Genomic DNA, 19,384 nt, shown 5'->3' with positions numbered 1-19,384 from the left:
ACAACAGTTTCAAGCCGGGGTTCTCCCGCTGGGGTCCAAGTGTTCTGTAGGATTTTGCATTTGTCTGCATTTTTCTAGGAAGAGGATCCATACCTTCCTTCCTCCGCCACCAACATTCTCAAACCATAAGAAGGTTAAAGATCACTGGGTATTGGTTATCTGTCACTTCTCCCAGATTCGTCTGATTTTACAGATGGCTTTTAAATAGTCAAAAGAATGAATCATGAACGGTGGAATTATTGCAGGGGTTTGCACAGATAACAGGGCCTGGAGCAGCCTGGGACCTCCTCAACTAGCCGTATACACACCACGCTTGCCTGACAGCTGTGCTAATGCAGCTTAATGTACAGTTACCGATTTCATTATCCCAAAGTGGGAAAACGAAGGCGCAGATATTCATGTAGGATTATAAAGAGGGGAGATTGACTCTTCTTTAAAACTTTTTCAGAGTGAAGGAGAAAGGAAAAGACTGATAAAAACGACACGCTAAATTGCACCAACCGGAGAACAGATAACAAAATAAATCTCGCAACCAGGGAGTTTGCCTGGCTGATGTGAACTGGAGACTATTGAAGGGAGGAAGAAATGAGTAAAGGAAAGGAAAAGAGACGTTTCTCCCTCTTTTCTTGGGGGGATCCAGTCTCTGTCTGCAGGGATTGGAAAGCAGAGTGTACATGTCCTTGTTTCTTAGCAACGGCAGGTGGTCCAACATCTGGGGGGAGGGTAGATCTTCTGGGGTTGGAATTCTTCTTCCTTTCCCCCTATTTCCTCCCCCTTCTTCCTTTGATTTTACCAACATCATCTCATATTTGCAACTTGTCAGCTATGTGACCTTGGGCAAGTGACATAAACTCACTGGCATTTAGTTCCTTTCCTTCCTGGAGGGGTTGTGGGGCTTGTATGAGATGATACAGCCACGAATGCAGTGTCTCGGTGCAGCAGTCAATTAAATGTGAGCGCTTCTCCTTCCCCCTTGCAACTAATTTTGTTAAATTAGCCAGCCCCTAATGCATCTAATTAATGAATGTGCATTTTAAAGATAACTGACACAGCGAACAAGCACTGCAGCTCTTTTGGTTGCCTGCAGGAGGGTACCTGGACCCAAAAGCACTGACTGTTGTTAAGGTGGGATCCTCACTCTTGTTTTAAGGTGTGGAGGAGCCGAGGTAATTTTGAAATGCAAATGTGCATTGTGTTGTCATGACAAAGATGTTGCAAGGAAACAGAAAATCACAGAATTTCAGAGCCAGAATAGCTTTTCAAACAAAATAACTCCATTTTCTTAGCCCAAATTGGGACAGAAGTTCAGAAGGGGACAAGTGTTCTTATGGGGACAGCAAGACAAAGCCATAGCATTTAGAGTTTGAGATACTTTCTTTTAAACCTCTTAAAATATCTGAAATTAGAATGCCTATTGTGTGGATTTAGTACCATTTTTCTTTTCTTCTTTTAAAGCCTGGAAAAGCTGTTATGATACCCAGTGTGCATGTTACAGGCAGTGGTATCTATCAAGCAGATGTGGTTTTGGAATCAGAGCTGACATTGCCCAAATCAATGGTGAGTCCACACGAGATCTCCGTGGTCTCTTCTGTACTATGAAGAGGTAGACCAGTTGACCACTCCGTGTCCTTGCTCTGTTATGGCAGGAGATGTCATCACCCTGTGAATCCCTCAGCGTCTATCTCCATGTGCCTCCCTCTTTTTGTGCGTCTGTTGTTACTGAGCAAGAGCCCACTGCCTGATGCCTGTAGCAGCCAAAACGGTGACACTGGCCTTTGAGAAAAGAAAGAGCTATTTATCTAATGGTGAGTCGACTTGCAGGAGACCCCAGATTAGGGAGCTAGGAGGTACCACGCAAAGCTGTCTCCCGAATCTGGGGTCTGGCCAAGTTTTATGGATTAGGAAGACCAGGGTGGTATGAGGGAATGCTGGCAGGGCAAGTGTTGATTGGAGAGTTTTGGGACTTGGCCAGTTACGGTATTGTGTCAAGGGGCCAGAGAAAGCAGAAAGGAATTCCAATCTGGCAGGGTTTAATCGGTCAGTTCTATATTTGTCCATATTTGGTCTAGGCACCGATTGTCCTTATTGAAAGTACCTCTCACTTCGTAAAGGTCTCTGGTGGCCACATTTCTGTTACTTGAATTCCACAGGCTGAAGATTCTTTTTTTTTTTTTTTTTTTAAAGGATTTTATTGGGGAAGGGGTACAGGAGTTTATTGGGGAACAGTGTGTACTTCCAAGCCTTTTTTCTAAGTCAAGTTGTTGTCCTTTCAATCTTAGTTGTGGAGGGTACCATTCAGCTTCAAGTTGTTGTCCTTTTGGTCTTAGTTGTGGAGGGTGCAGCTCAGCTCCAGCTCCAGTTGCCGTTGCTAGTTGCAGGGGGCGCAGCCCACCCCTTGCGGGAAGCTCAGCTCAAGGTGCCTTGTTCAATCTTAGTTCAGGGGGCGGAGCCCACCATCCCTTGCGGGACTCGAGGAACTGAACCGGCAACCTTGTGGTTGAGAGCCCACACTCCAACCAACTGAGCCATCCGGGAGGTAGCTCAGCTCAAAGTGCCGTGTTCAATCTTAGTTGCAGGGGGCACAGCCCACCATCCCTTGCGGGACTCAAGGAATCGAACTGGCAACCTTGTGGTTGAGAGCCCACTGGCCCACATGGGACTCAAACCGGCAGCCTTTGGAGTTAGGAGCATGGAGCTCTAACCGCCTGAGCCACAGGGCCGGCCCCCAGGCTGAAGATTCTTAGTTTTGGGGTTATCTTGAAGACAGGGTTGGCACACACCCAGTGCTGTTTCTGTAAAAAACTAATTAATCACCAATCTGCTTTAAGGGAGAAGAACCAGTTTTAAGCTGGTCAGTGTGATTTGTGTGCTGGTTCATTTTTCTGAGGGCCCTTTGGGCTGACAGCAGGAGCTACCTGTGCACGGCGAGAGCTAGACGTGTCAGGAAGCAAACAACCCTGGAAGCAGCCCCTCAGCCAACAAAGGCTGGGAGTTGGTGGAAAATACTGCAGACTCATTACCTCTTTGGTGGGGAAGTCTGAGGGGTGTTCTGCACCGTCTGCCCAGAGATCCCCAGTGGTCCTGAGCTCCAGTTTGCACACAGGGCATCTTGCTTGCTAATGCATCCTCGGTTGCCTGCCCTTCCTTCTCTGTCTCATTTTCCTACTCTTCCTGCTGATACATCTGGGATCCCCTCCCAATGAAAATCCTTGCGTCCTAGAGTCCTGTGTGATGGTTCATTTTGGGTGTCAACGTGACTGGGCCTGACTACTGAGCTGGAACATTGCTCTGCTCCTGCCCGCAGCGCTCCCGGCTCTTAGGCCTTCAGACCAGGACTGGAAGCTACACAGTCAGCTCTCTGGTTCCCAGGCCTTCAAATGACACCGCCGGCTTTCTTGAATCTCCAGCTTGTAGGTGGCAGATGTGGGACTTCAGGCTCTGTAATTGCGTGAACCAATAGCTTATAATGAAAGAAAGAAAGAAAGAAAGAAAGAAGGAAGGAAGGAAGGAAAGAAGGAAGGAAGGAAGGAAGGAAAGAAGGAAGGAAGGAAGGAAGGAAGGAAGGAAGGAAGGAAGGAAGGAAGGAAAGAAGAACAAATAAATAATAACAAATCTCTTATGGGTTCTGTTCTCTGGGGAGCCCTGACTAATACATCTTGCCCCAGGCCTGCTCCCGGGGAGCCCAGCCTGAAACAGCTGGCCAGCTGTGACTTTAGAGAGGCATCTCTACCTCAGGGTCAAGCACTGTGAAGCCTTTCTCCAGGGGATCTTGTCCATAGTGAAACAGCTGGGCAGCTGGAGAGCAGCAGAAGGAGAAATACCGTGAAAGCCAAGTGGCTGTTCCCATCCTGGCATTGCCTCTTCCACCTGTGGAAGGTCGGGCACTGGCTTCATCCTGCCCAGCCTCCGTGTCCTTCTCCATAACATGCAAGGAGGAACCTCTTTCTCACCAGGCTAGAGTGAGGCTCACAAAAATACGTCTTTGTATGTGAAAGGACTTGGGAATTGATGAAGCAGGCGCAGCGTTATTTTATAACTGAGCGTCCCCTTGACTTAGGAGAACAGCAGTCTTTGGGGTCGAACTCAGATTGACTCAGAGCTACTGCCTCTCATCTGCTCTTGGTCAAGTAACACGACCACTTTGAGACTCGTCTCCTCCTCGGCCAGGTGGGGAAACTGAGGAACAGAGAGGCAAAGGTGCTGAGAGAAAAGCTACTCTATTTCCCCAAAAATAAGTCTGAGTCTTATATTAATTTTTGCTCAAAAGACGCATTAGGGCTAATGTTCAGGGATGTCATCCTGACAAATCATGCTAGGGCTGATTTTCCGGTTAGGTCTTATTTTCGGGAAAACACGGTAGTGAGTCAGATATTGCTGTGAATTCAGACTCTTCCTTGGGAACAGCTCTTGAGGACAGCAAATAGCAAATGCCTATGTGGACCTTCCTAGGTATCAGACATAGTTCTGAGCTCTTTGCATATATTCCCTCGTGTAAACCTTGCAGCAACCCTGTGAGTCCGGTACTGTCATAAACTGCTTTCCCCAGCTCGTCCCCACAGCCTCCAGCACACAGACCATTTTGGGCGAGATGCCAAAACTCCCGTTATGTGGTCACCGCAAAGGCAAACACTGAACATTGCAGACCTTGCGATTTTCCTTTCCTTTCCTTTCTGGTACCCCAGAAAATATTTTGACATCTGCTCATAGCCAGTTCTAACAAGTACCTTTTTCTCTTCCTCATGCTAAATGGAATGTGAAAAATTAAAGAGAAGGAGGAGACCTTGCTGGTGGGACTGTGACACTGGGCCACAATGGTTCGAGCACACACTCTGGGCCAGACTGTGGCCAGCGTGCTAATCAGCTCTGCTGTGTGACCTCGGACAAGCACCTTTGCCTCTCTGTGCCTCAGTTTCCCGACTTGGCCGAGGAAGAGACGAGTCTCAAAGTGGTCGTGTTACTTGACCAAGAGCAGATGAGAGGCAGTAGCTCTGAGTCAATCTGAGTTCGACCCCAAAGACTGCTGTTCTCCTAAGTCAAGGGGACGCTCAGTTATAAAATAACGCTGCGCCTGCTTCATCAATTCCCAAGTCCTTTCACATACAAAGACGTTGTATTTTTGTGAGCCTCACTCTAGCCTGGTGAGAAAGAGGTTCCTCCTTGCATGTTATGGAGAAGGACACGGAGGCTGGGCAGGACGAAGCCAGTGCCCGACCTTCCACAGGTGGAAGAGGCAATGCCAGGATGGGAACAGCCACTTGGCTTTCACGGTATTTCTCCTGCTGCTCTCCAGCTGCCCAGCCGTTTCCACTATGGACAAGATCCCCTGGAAAAAGGCTTCACAGTGCTTGGCCTTGAAGTAGAGATGCCTCTCTAAAGTCACAGCTGGCCAGCTGTCTCAGGCTGGGCTCCCAGGAGCAGGCCTGGGGCAAGATGTATTAGTCAGGGCTCCCCAGAGAACAGAACCCATAAGAGATTTGTTACTATTCATTCAATTTTTTTTCGCTTATCAATATTTATTCATTTTTGTTTTTTAGTCCCCGCCCCCCCCCCCAGATAAAACAGATCAACATACTTTGTTAACCTTCTTTTTCATTTTTCCAAAACCTTATGGACTTGATTTCTCTTCTTATTTGAATGGTTTCTCTGAGATTTTCATTGTGGTCATCTCTATAAAACACGGAGAGAAAAAAAGCAAACATTCAAAACTGTCACATTTCAGCGTTTTAACACTTTGAACGTATTGTTTGTAACCCAGCGCGTACTTTTATGTTTAGGAACGTGAGTTGACCCTTATTCTTCTTTCCATAGGTCAGGCTTTGCTAAGGTGAGATGGATCTTTATAATATATATTTGTTTAACACAATATATTAAAAATATTGTCATTCTGACATGGCAGCCAATATAAAAATTAACAAGGTATTTTGCATCCTTTTTTGGTATGAGGTCTTTGAAGAGCTGCTGTCATCTGCTTTGCAATCCAGGGGACATCCAATTAGATGATCAGGGAGTCTTGCTTGACTGTGACTCATTCTGCCATAAAAGGCAGTAGACTGGATTTCTGGAAACCCCTGTTATTAGAAAGTGCTTTCTTATGTAGAGTGGAAGATGCTTCTCTCTAAGCTCCAGGCAATGGGTTCTCCTCTTGTCTTCTGGGCTGAACAAGCCTGCAACCTTTTCTCCCTGACAGCTCTGCAGGAGCTTCAAGATGGGGGTGTGTAATGCGTCCGCCCTGCTAGAATCAATGGCTCAGCTCTGCAAACATTTATCAAGCTCCCGCCGTGCTGGGCTCACTGCCTGGAAGGAGGATATACCAAGACAGAGATGTGGAGGGCGCTTTCTCCTCTCAGGCCCTAAGGATCATGCCTGTGGCTTAAGTTTATTTTCTGAGAAACATTGTCCAGACTAGAGCCTAAGACACACCTGGTACAGGTGGCCTCTGCAAGTCCAGGGGCACCATCTCTGTGGCTCTTGTTCAGCTCCTCTTTGTGGACAAATCCGGCGTCAAATGCCCTTCTATTGGGAGGGTTGCTCAAAGGATAAAGATACTGCTGTGTTGTTCGTTTCAGGAACAAAAAGAAGGCGGTAAGTCCAGCCATGACAGCAATGACAGGGACAGCAAGACACTCATCATGCACTCACTTTCCCTTCAAATTCTCCCAACACCCCTTGGAATAGGTGTTATTTTCTGCTTTATATGGATGACGAAATTGCAGCTGAGAGAGGTGAAGTAGCTTGCCCAAGTCACCTGGGCAAGGGAGGTGCTGTGAACTGACTACTCATCTGTCTGAATCCCAAACCCACATTTCCCTCCCGTATGTATCCAAAGACGTCACGCTGGAAATCGAGTTCTGTGTTTCAGGTTGCCCCTGCTCTTTTACTCTCTCTGTCACTTTGTCCCTCCCTTTCTGAGATATTTACTCATGCCGGGCAGTGTGGATACAAAGCAGGCACAATTTCTGACTGTGAGAAATAGTCCAGAACAAAGGGCTTCGAGCCCCAGGAAAACCGTCATGACTGATTTCATGCCCATTCCTTATTTAACATGATATTTACAGCAATAACTTAGGGAGACAACAGAGGCTGCGATAGAAAGGAAAGTCTGGGATCAGCCTCACTGATTTTAGTGTCAGGGCCCCCCCGCTGGTCTCCTGCCTGGACTTGGGACACCCCCCACCCCCCCCACCCCCCCACCCCCGCTCCTGCTTTGAGGAATTTTCTCATCTGTAAAAGGGACATGAAAAAAAAGGAAGACAGAACGAAACCTGTGCCAAAGTTTACTGTTGAGACAAAGGGAGGTAATGTTTGTGAAGGCACCTGGAAACGGCAAACACCACTGATGATGATCGTGGCGATGGTTGTTGTTATTAGGTTAGATTATGTGACTTTGCTAATGTTAGACCATTTTCAGTCTCCAAAAATGGTAGGTTCAATACAGTTCAACCTTACTTCTTGCTGAGGGTTTTACCAGCTAACTATCCAGCTAACCTAATGTGATAACCAGGTTTTCCAAACAAACCCTAGGATATGCCCTCTAACATAGGAATTGATCTTTGAATAGAATATTAAAAAAAAAGAAACCCAAACACCCAAAACGGGAAGCCTACATCCAATGTTTCTTAAAGTATAGAGTGTGTGCCATTCTGTGGTCATGAGAGATCATTCTCGAGGGTCACCAGACCTGACATTAAATAACTTGGAATTCTATAGTGAAAATCAATCCTCTTTCAATTTCCTCTCATTCCTCTGGCCTCTCAAAGCCAAATGTTTCAGTGTGGCACCATCAGTCTTTAACTCTCACTGATCTTCCATTTAGACGGAACGGGCCTCAGGCTCAGAGTTTTCAGTGGGGCCCCAGGACCTAGGTTTTTGTTAAATTTCGTTTTACAGCTGACTATAGAAAAGGATGCCAGTTTTTCATTGATAGTGATAAAAGGTCTTATTGGAAAAGTTATTTATTTAGGTAAGAAAAGCAATTTGGTTAAAAGAAAACTATTAAGCAATTACAGATCTCACCCTAAATGGTAAAGGTGATATTGGGAGATATTCTGATATTGGGAGATATGGCCTTAATTAAAGGTACGAGTGTGTCTGTGTGTGTGTGTGTGTTCAAATCACACACCCTATATGTTTACTTTTTTTTTTTCAATTTACTTTTCTAACAGTAGAGGAAGTCCCTATGATTCAAATGTTTATAAACCAAGGTAAATAATTTTGAACAGCAAACAGCAGTGCACGATTAAAATCCCTGAACAATTAAAGGGCAAAGCTGTCACCTGTTATGAAACATCCACTGGCGTTAATAAGGCAGCGAGAAGGTTATTTTAGGAAGGCATCAAAACTGTATCAACAGCCCCAAACCTAAGCAAAATTTTCTCTCTTCTTTGGGTAGGCGGTGGCCAGCCAGATGACCTTAACTTGACTTTGGACTAAACTAGTGGGGCTTGCCTTATAGTTGGCAACCACATTTAACGGGAAATGTGTAGAGAAGAGATAGGTGCCTCAAATCCATTCTTAACTGAAGAATCAGAATTAAATCAGCCATGCATAGAATGCTTACCGAAATCTCATAATGGCAGGCAGAAGCGTGAGGGAGAGTCTTTTATATGACAGGGAAATCGAAATAGTAAAGCCTTTTTGAAGAGCTATGCCCCTTTCAAAAAGATAGGGTCCTTCTACAAGACATCTAGCTTGGTCTCTGAAAAAGCCTCAGCGACATGGAAGTTAAAGCAGTGGGACCGTTTTAGGTTAAAGGCGACTAAAGAGACATGACAACTAAGTGAAATACATGACCCTTGATATGGGCTGCATATAGATTGTATTATTGTATGACTGTTAAGTCTCTTGGGTGTGACAGTGGTATTGTTACACAATGGACTATGTTGGAAGATGTATTTGTCCTTAGGAAATATGTACTGAAGTCCTTATGGATGAAAGGTCACGACGCTGAAGGTTATTTTCAAATAGTTCAGTAAAAAACATACAGAGAGATAAACAGATAGGGCGAAGTGTGAATGAGTGGTACGTCTAGATGAACCCAGGTGTTCATTTTGGCCCTTGGTGCCAAAACTGTTTTTTTAAAAATAACTTTATTGAGGCATATTTTACATATTGCATAATCCATTCATTGCGAGTGTACAATTCAATGATTTTTTTTTTAAGTCAGTTTACCAAGTCGTGCACCTGTGGCTGTTACCCTAATGAGACCCTCCTGCCCTTTGCTGGGGTTTTCAGACTCAGACTGGGACGTACACCGTTGGTCCCCTGGGTTCCCAGGCCTTTGGGTTTGGACAGGAACTGCACCACCATCTTTCCTGGGTCTTCAGCTTGCAGATGGCAGGACTTTTCGTCTTCCACAAACATGTGAACCAATCTCTCATAATCTCTCGCTCTATACACACACACACACACACATATACATACTATATATATATATATATCTCCTACTGGTTTTGTGTCTCTGGAGGACCCTGCCTAATATGGAGGTCGTGCTGGAGAACTGCTCATTTTCCCTTTTCCATCTCTGTGAGTAAAGAGGGGAGGGAAGCACAGACGTGCTCAGCTTGCTGCACAACCATCCCCTGGCTGAGGTCTGTAGAAGGGCCTGGGGCCGGAGTGTGCAGCTGGTGGTATCAATAAAGGCTCTTTTTGCTTGTGTTTTTTGGTGGCTAATCCTGGCAGCGGATTGCACAGGAGACACCCTGGCAGATGGAGGGGAGGAGATACCAGTGGAGAGAAATACCTGGAGAGATGCTTCATGAAAGGGAATCGGAGTCCCCTTATCCAAAGCAAACACCGTGGAATTATAAGGTCTTGGAGCTGGAGGAGATGTGAGGCAGGTCAGCCTGGAACGTGTATTATACCCCTGGGGCTTGCTAGGCCATATTGCTTTACTGCTCGGGGGAGCCCATAACTCCTAGAGCCCTATTTTAATATCCAAGGCTGGATCAGCGCTACAGCATCCCCGAACAATGACCTTCCTCCTTAAGTTGATCTTCAGAGATGGGTGCCCACCGGGGTCAGGGGAGCCAAGATGGCGAACGCCTGCTTACACATCACCACATGCAGAAATGATGCCGCCATTTCGATCAGGAGCATAAGGAAAAGCACATGTCTTTTTCATTTACCTTTTCTAAATGCCAGGTTCCTGTTAGAGGTGAGTATGCAGATGGCAGGTTTTGGATCTGTTTCCTTTGCCTGTGTGTGTGTGTGTGTGTGTGTGTGTGTGTGTTTTATTTTAATCTCATCCAAAGAAGTTCCCTGAACAATCTTGTAATTTTGCTGGTGTTCTTGATTATTATGCTTTAGATTCTCTTCTCACCACCCCAATCAGGCTTCGGCCACTTCACTGAGCCCACACTTGTCAGGGCCACTGGTGGCCTCCAGGTTGCCAAATTCAGTGGTCAGCATTGCTATTATTTTACTTTTCACAGCAGCAGCATTGAGTACAGTGGATCACTCCCGCCTTCTGAGAACACTTTTTCCACTTTGGTGTCCACTCACTCTCTTGGTTTTCCTCCTATTCATCGGCAGCTGCTGTACGATTTCCGTTCCTTACCTCTCTGATTTTTTCCCGTCCTCTGCCCCAGACATGGAGCTGCCATTTCTTGATCCTTGGTTTCTCCTGGTTGGAATTGGTGCTTAGAGACCACAGGCTGGGTGCATCCTTCCTGGGCTGGACATTATTTCTAGTCCTTTTGTTGGTGAGAGCTAGTGACCTTCTTTCTAAAGATGTAATACAGCTTGAGTTTATACAGAGGCTTCCAACTCAGAATCAGTGCTAGTAGATTTTTATGTAACCTCTTCACTCTTATCCCAGTGTCTTCTTTCTTCCATATCCAAACTCCTCTTTCCCAAAGAAACCAACATAATCATTCATTTTCTTTATCCCTAACACATAGAGAATGATCCCAGAAAATCAATAACACCATTAATGATTTTTTAAAAAAGATTTTATTGGGGAAGGGGAACAGGACTTTATTGGGGAACAGTGTGTACTTCCAGGACTTTTTTCCAAGTCAAGTTGTTGTCCTTTCAGTCTTAGTTGTGGAGGGCGCAGCTCAACTCCAGGTCCAGTTGCCCGTTGTTAGTTGCAGGGGGCACAGCCCACCATCCCTTGCGGGACTCGAGGAGTTGAACCGGCAACCTTGTGGTTGAGAGCCCACTGGCCCATGTGGGAATCCAACCGGCAGCCTTCGGAGTTAGGAGCACGGAGCTCTAACCGCCTGAGCCACTGGGCCGGCCCACCATTAATGATTTGATCATGAAAACAGTTTAAAACTTTTTTTTTGCAGTCCCCCCTTTTTTTTTTATCCTAAAGATTTTTTTTTGTGTGTGATCTTTTTTTGTCCTTACTGTATATTTTACTAGGCCTTTTCTGACCAATGATCTAAAGGACCCCCCCAGTCATTCTTTACCATCCTCTATTTTTTGTACTGAATTTTTTGGTGTGGATTGACTGATTCATTGATTATCAGCTTCTTGAGAACAGAGTCTTTCCCTGCCTTTCATCCCAGGATCCCCAGTGCCTGGCACATGACAGGTACTCATTACACACTGGTTCAATGGGTGAATGTATAAATAGCAAGTGTTTTGCCTGGGAAATGATTCTCATGCTCCTTCTCAGTCTCCCTCGGTAGAGGGCGCTCTTGAAGACGGGACCATCATTTATTCATCTCTGGACCTGCGGTGCATCTTCCCCTGGTATTTAATAGGAATTCATAGAAGACAAATCTGGGTGTTTTGGAGCCTGAAACTTGTGAATTTGGGGCGAGGCTTCTTTAAGTAAAAGAATACAGAATTACAAAAATCAAGGCCTTGGAAGCGACCCATCTAACACAGGGTCCCTGAAGCTAAAGCCTCTTTAATGTCGGGAAAACCCATCTCTAGGGCTCACTAAATATCTGCTGAATGAATGAAGGAGTCAAAGGTAGGTTTTAAATGCCTAATTTTACTGGTTTCCTTTTCCTTGGGTACAAACACAAAGAAAGACGTAGCAGTTGGACAGAACCACCTGCTCCATTTTATTCTTGCACATAATTAGGAGACTTAAAAAAATTTTTTTTCCAACTTAAGGCAGTTTCCACCTCAGGTTTACACACAATGAGAAAGAAAATAACCAGGTATTAGGCAGCTTCTCTTTCAGGCCTTTCTGCTCTCCCTTCACCTTTCTTTTGCTAACAGCACATCCATTTCCTTTCAGAGAACTGTCCTCTGCCTCCCAGATAAAGGTATAAACCTCAGGCTGGTCAACTTAGCACATTTCAACCCCAGCTCCAGTAATTTATTTAACAACCACTTCCTTATCCTGTGTCCTCTGCACTAGTCTGTTTTACAAACATATGTTAATCCATTTACTCTTCACCACAAGCCTTTGAGAATGATTCTCCCTATTTTACAAATTGTCCAAGGCCCCAAGCAGACAAATGATGGAGCAGGGATTTGAACGTAGGTGCTACGGCTCTACATCACATTGGGCTGCCTCTCAATTAGTTCAGGTAAGAGAGAAGACAGCCAAGCCAGTCCCAAGAGTCTCATCCCAAGCCTCAGAACATAGTGGAGGACGTTTCTTTCCACAGGAACCACCGGAAGTTCAGGTAATGAAAGCTAGAAGCTTCCATGGCCACAGCATAGAGCTGGAGAAGGCTGTGCCACCTGGAGGAGAGGTGGGGCCTTCTGGGGGAGACCTGCTAATGCGGGTGGCACCCTGTCCTCAACCCGCGAGGATCTGCCTCTGGGCTTCTCTGGGCTTCTCTGACCTACAAGCCAAGATGTTCCTTTTACACTTAAGGGAGTTTGAGTTGGGTTTTCCATAGTTTGCATCTAGGAATTCTTGGTATTTGAAAAGGCCAGATGGTGAGCATGTATATTTCTTGAATGGCTTGAAGGTTACAGAGTGTGTTTACTTTGTCCCATCTTAGTAACTTTAGTAACCCTGAGAGGCTGCTGTTATGATGCCCATTTTGCAGATGGTATCACTGAGGCTCAGAGAAGTGGTATGACTTGTCCTAAAAGGCAAGAGCTGGTGCAGAAAATTGCCTTAACCATAACTCTAACCTGCCTTTTCAATGACTTTTCATAGAAGGACTGGAGGAAGAATTCCCCTTGGGATCCTGGAAAGGACTGATGTCCCCAGTCTGTCGGCTTTCAGCCTGGTGTATGGAAAGCATGGACGACAGAGGCGGATAGCGTGGCTTTGCTTCCCCATTGGGTGACCCTGGGCAAGTCCCTTAAGCCCTCTGAATCCTGGGGAAATGTTGACACTGCCTTTCTGGGTGGTGGGTGTGGTTTTAATGAGATAACACAGGCAAGAGCTTCTGTACACAGTGTGTGCTTCATGCATGTGGGTCCTCGCGTCTTCTCCACCCATAAAGGCAGTGTTTACTTGCTCTATTGGTCGGTCAGCGTGTTCCAAAGAAACAGAACCAACTACGTGTGTGTCAAATATTTATTTTTTATATTTAAATATATTTCTATATAAATTTATATATGAATGTATATTTAAATATATATATTTAAATTTTTATACTTTAAGGACTTGGATCACGCAATGATGGGGGCTGGCAAGTCCAAAATCTGTAGGGCAGGCCAGCAGGCTGGGAACTCAGGCAGTTTTATGTTGCAGTCTTGAGGCAGAATTCCTTCTTCAAGAAACCTCTGTTGTGCTTTTAAGGCCATCAACTGACTCGGTGAGGCCCACCTGCATTATGGAGGGACGTCTCCTTTACCTAATGCCAGCGGACTGTAGATGTTAGTTAGTCAGAGCTACTCGATACCTTCGCAGCCACGTCGAGATCCGTGTTTGATCGAGACAGCTGGGCACCAGAGCCAGGCCAGGCAGACGCACAAAATTAACCATCACAGTTGCTGATGCAGTGTCTGTGGGCCTCAGTTTCCCATCTGTTAACTGTGGAACAGGCCTTGCCTTGGCCATCAAGCTTCTCCTCTCTAAGTGGGAATAACTGACCAGGAGAGTGTGGAGGGGTGAGTGAGGGCAGGCTCAGGAGCAGGATGGAGATGATTCTGGACAGAGAGTCCTCACTGTTGTGGGGTGGAAGGCCCTGCAAATCGAGGCCTTCTGTTCCCTGAACCCCTGAGTTATCTCAGCGGAGGAAAACGTAACATCAGAGCTTGAAGGTGGCTGTTGGCATGTGCCGGAGATACGTGTGTGACTTTCCAGCTCTTCCATGAAGACGATTTCAGCCCCAGAAAGAAGAAACCACGGCCTCCATGGTGGAAGCTCTGAGCACACAGATGCACAGTCTTATAATCCTACGGAGAGGTCCCCTTGTTTGCCTTGGAGGCTCACAATGGAGGGAGAGGGGAGGCAGGACAGGAAGAAGAAGAAGGAAGTAAAGTGATACAGATGACTATTTTGTGGGAAAGAACATAGACATACCATTTGCAAAGCGAAAAGCAGGGTTTGTATCCTGGTTCTGATATTTCCTCACTATTCTGGCTTCGGCAGGCAAGTCAGGGGACCTCTTTGACCCTCAGTCTCTTTATCTGTGAATGGGGAGTCATGGTAATTATACCTGGTGTGCAGGGATATGGTGAAGATGACACCAGATAAAATATAGGTGGGGCCTTTGATTTCTTGCTGTCTCCACATGGCCTGGTGGGTGAGGGCTCCCAGATCAGTGGATTGGAGGGTTGGCCTCAGGCTGTATTTGGTCTTGCTTACTGCACACCATTTAGGTCCTACCCAGTGTTGCGTCTGGCCACTCTGAGGTCAAGTTCAGCTCTCAGTTATCCTGGGGCTTGTTGTTCATGTTTATTTTTAGTAGGGGAATGTTATGGTAAGGAAGGTGAGAACTCATATTAATGGACATATTATTCAATATCAGGAGATAAAAAGCAGCTGCTCTAATTGTATTATGAACCTTTCACTTGAAGTTTATACAGTGATTCGAGCTCAATGTTTGAAGTATTTTTAAGTGAGAGCCCAGGGTTTCAAGTACAGGAAAAGAAACAACCAAAAAACAGAACAATTACCTGAAAGTGGTAAAATTAACATCACTTCATTGGCCTTCTAAAGATCTTTCTGGTTATTTATCCTTCATCGTTCATCCAGGCAGTTGAGGCTAGGGGAATGAGATCATTTCCACCCAAGTGATAACATGCTTCCAGAAAGGAATTCTTGGTATTTGAAAAGGCCAGATGGTGAGCATATATATTTCTTGAATGGCGTGAAGGTCACAGAGTGTGTTTACTTTGTCCCATCTTAGTAACTGTAGTAACCCTGAGAGGCTGCTGTTATGATGCCCATTTTGCAGATGGTATCACTGAGGCTCAGAGAAGTGATATGACTTGTCCTAAAAGGCAAGAGCTGGTGCAGAACGTTGCCTTACCATAACCCTAACCTGCCCGTTGAGGACCAAATTAGGTGAGAACAAAGCAGAGGCATTTTAGATACCTGCTTTGTGAAGGGCCACGCCATGGAAAATTACTGCCTCTAATGGCTTTTTTAATGGCCCTAATGATATGATATGGTTAGAGCTGGCTTGGAGTCCATAGACCAGTCACAAATCAATTCTGAGCCCTGATTCCACCCCATCTTGTCCCTCTCTCTCTGAGCTTGTTTCCATTTGTACAGAAAAGCTGGGCTTCCAAAGGGTCAGCCGCCCATAAATGGGGTCTGAGCTGCCTCTGCTTGGGAAATAGTTATGTATTTACGTTTATGATTACCTTGTCTTTATAGTGGACAATACTGGCTTTCCAATTAGGGTAGTGATGTACAATTTCATTTTACAATAAATGCATTTAAGTTTTTTACCATTGTGTAGATATAAAAAGCATTCAAATAGATAATAGAGGTGGTGGCAGATATGATAATACCATTAATTCCCAAGGTTTATTGAATGCTTATGAGGGGCCAAGCATGAGTCTAAGCACTTTCTATTTAACTCATTTAAATCCTCACAACCATTGAGGTGAGGTTGGTCCTGTTATTAGCTCCACTTTATAATGGAGCAAATGGAAGTGCAGAGACTTAGATGTCTTGCCAAGTGGTATGCCCAGTAAGTGATGGAGGCTGGATTTGAACCCAGACCCCTGACTTTTAAGTGGTTATGCATGTGGGGTACCAATGAGCGGTGTTTACAGTACATTGGCTAGGGTTGTGTCTGGGGTGACCAACTTGCCCCATATTGCCTGGGACTAGTTTAAAACCCAAAAGTCTCATGTCCAAGGAAACCTCTTATCCCCCTAGGTATGCCTCAGTCTTTTCCAGTCTCTTCTGTATATGAGTCAAGCCTAGGTCATCAAGCAAAACATGCCAGGTCTGTATGGATTGCAAGGAGTGAGCACACACCTCTTCAAACTGCATACAGAATATCCAGAAACCTTTGCCTAAAAATAACAGAATAAGGTGCCTTATTTGTAACCAACTGTATTTGCTGTATTTGTAACCAACAATGACAGTTGCCTGATTGCTATAAATAACAGAGTGAAAACCCATATCTCTATCTACAGCAGAGTAACAAGTGTCATATTTGGATGCACAGAGATACTAAGTCTTGGCACATTGGCATATATCAGGCAGAATAAAGAGACTCTATTGGCACATCTGAAATAATAGTAATAGTAATAGTAATAATAATAATAATAATAACTGCTCTGTATTTAGCGTGTACTGCATTCCAACATAGTGCTAAACACTTTATGTGTATTACCTTAATTAACCCACACAATTCCTGTGGGGTAATAATATTATTATCATCATTTTACAGATGAGCAAACAAAGGCGCAGAAAGGTTTTCAAAATTGCCAAGCTCGCAGAGCAAGGAAGTGACGAAGCAGAGCCTGTAACTCGGGCAGCCTTTCTCCAGGGTTGGTGCTCTTACCCTCAGAAGGACACAGCCCATTGTGTGAATTTCATGGGTAAAAATGCGCCCTGGGTTCTGTCTCATTCTTTTTCCTGAGTGCAGAGGATCCCATAGCATGGCTGTATCGTAGCTTATTCCACTAGTTTCACCTGATGGTTGTGTAGGTTATTCCCATGTTTTCCTGGGATGAATAGTTCTGCGACATCCATGCATATGTCTGTCTCCTAGTGCACATTGCAGAGTGTTTGTCTAGGATGGTGTGGTGGGCAGAATCCTAAGATGCCCTCAAGAGTCCAGTCCTTGGGTTGTTCTATACGAGGTGTTTCCAGGAAGGCACGATGTAATTATAGTCCCAAGCCTCGGATCTGAAGGTTATCCAGGTGGGCCCATTGCAGGAGCCCTTTAAAAGCAGAGTTTTCTCTGGCTGGGAGCAGGAGTGAAGCCAGAAAGATTGGAAGCACGAGACGGTACAACATGCTGCTGTTGGCTTCAATATAGAGTCTATGCGACAAGGAATTCAAGTGGCCTCTCGACTGACAACCAGTAAGCCAGCAGGGACGTCGGTCCTGAACTGCAAGGAACTGCATTCTGCCAGGACCGGGAACAGCGTGAAAGAAGATCCTGAGCTCCCGAGAAGAACAGCGGCTGACAGTGTGATTTCGGTCTGAGCTAGGACTCCACACTAGCTGAAATGCTGATCTACAGAACTGTGAGCTCACGAGTGGGAGTTGTGTACGTTGATAATTCATTACACGGTGATAGAAAATGAATACAGATGGTTTCTTAAAAGCGGAATCGGTTAACTGCCCTTAAAATCTTAATTCCTTTAAACAAATACGTATTGCCCATCTGGGCCAGGCCCATTCCAGGCTTTGGTGACACAGCAGGGAACCATTAAATCACAAACTCCGTACCCTCTTGGGGCTGGCATTCTGTGGGGGTGTGTTTTGGGGAGGTAGAGAGTAAACAAAGAAATATGTACAATAAATGTATATTCGGTGATTTGTGGGTGCTGTGGAAAAAGAGGAGGCAGGGAAGAGGGACAGAGTGACAGTGGGACATTGTGTGTGTATGTATGTGGGAATTAACATGTGGCTAGGAACACATGTGACTAAAGACTTGAAAGGAATGAGCCATACAGAAGAGCATTCCAGGAAAGGGCACAGCAAGTGCAAAGGCCCTGAGGCACGGACATGCCTGGTGAGTTCAAGGAGATTTTAGGGCAGAGTGAGGAGGGGGAGAGTCATAGGAATTGAGGTCAGAAAGGCAATGGCATCCATATCCTGCAAAGCCCCCCAAATGGTTGTGTCAATTAAATTCTTCTCCACCATGTTTGTGGAACCCCTCTTTCCACCCTCCCACCCTGGCCAATGCCTTTTAGGATCAAATGCAACATGTTTTATCAGTTGGATGGATGAATAATGCTGCCTCCTTTTTCTAACTTGCATTTCTGGATCCTAGGTGAGATTGGGAATTTTTCCTGATCTCAATTGGCCCTATGTACCTCCAGGACCTACCCTTGGTATGTGTCTCTATGTCTGTTACAAAGAAGAAAGCCTGATATTTCTATATGGACCTCATAGGCCATGGGGTAGAAAGAGGCTGTCCCAGGCTTTCTATTCCATCATGTGTGGACACATCTATGTTTTTGCTGTAAATTCCCTCCTTTTGTCTCCCACTGGAGAACCCTAAGCAGAACGCAGTGAGTGAAACTGACGCTTCCTAGGGATAATTTTGCATCTACTTGTACATATGTTTGCAACCTTTGGTACTTTGTCATTAGCAATAGGTTACTTTGTAATACAGCTCACAACTGATTGCAACATACCATGCCTTGGTTGAGAATTGCTGGCAGAGTGTGGGCAGTGGCAGTGTGTGTGTGTGTGTGTGTGTGTGTGTGTGTGTGTGTGTGTGTGGTGAATGAGTTAGAGAGAGCAGACTCATTTCATTGCCTTCGTCCCTGAGAGCCGTGAGGTTACTTCTCAGGTGCCAGCCATTTCAAGTCACCTCATCAACCCAAGAGATTCTGGAGCCTTGGAAGTTGACTCTCCAAGAGTCAATGTCGTTTGGGTGTCCTCAGGGCTCTCCCTTTGCTGCCAGCTGGGCCTCCTTCCCGGGAGGTCTTCCCAGAGGGCTCTCTTGAATTGGGGCCCCAAAGAGGTCTTTACCTTGGAAGCCTGGTAAAGGAACCAGCCCTGCTGACACTTTGATCTTGGACTTCCGGCCTCTAGAACCGGGAGACAACACATTTCTGTTGTTTGAACCAACCTGTTTGTGGTACTTTGTTCTGTCAGCTCTAGGACACTAATACACAGAGAAATGCAAGCAGTTTGGGAGAGTGGAGTGCCGAGTTTGGTGTGGGGGCATCTCAAGGACATAAATGAAGAGGTAACAGTCCTGCATTAAGTTTAAAACTTCAATTGCCCAATCACAGGAAGGGAGAGTTATGGAGTGGGGGCTTTGGGGTCAGACTTGCGTTTACAACGTGGCTCTCGTGTGTTTTAGGCTGCTTCGTTAACTTCCCTGAGCCTCAGAGCTCCTGTATTTCCTAAAAGCACCAT

At 45.5% G+C, this 19,384-nt stretch overlaps 1 long non-coding RNA gene across 1 annotated transcript in view; it reads left to right on the top strand.

The window, feature by feature from the left end:
* Positions 1–1,076: 1,076 nt before the first annotated feature.
* LOC141569461 (uncharacterized) overlaps positions 1,077–19,384 on the top strand; it is a 44,870-nt gene continuing 26,562 nt past the window's right edge. Inside the window, exon 1 of the long non-coding RNA XR_012493137.1 lies at positions 1,077–1,557. This is a non-coding gene — a long non-coding RNA (uncharacterized LOC141569461). The remainder of the gene's footprint in view (positions 1,558–19,384) is intronic.

This window comes from Rhinolophus sinicus, linkage group LG18 (genome assembly GCF_036562045.2).
Source record: "Rhinolophus sinicus isolate RSC01 linkage group LG18, ASM3656204v1, whole genome shotgun sequence".
Taxonomy (NCBI): Eukaryota; Metazoa; Chordata; class Mammalia; order Chiroptera; family Rhinolophidae; genus Rhinolophus; species Rhinolophus sinicus.
The sequence above is the reverse complement of the archived record's forward strand: the minus strand, read 5'-3'. Positions and strand labels throughout refer to the sequence as shown.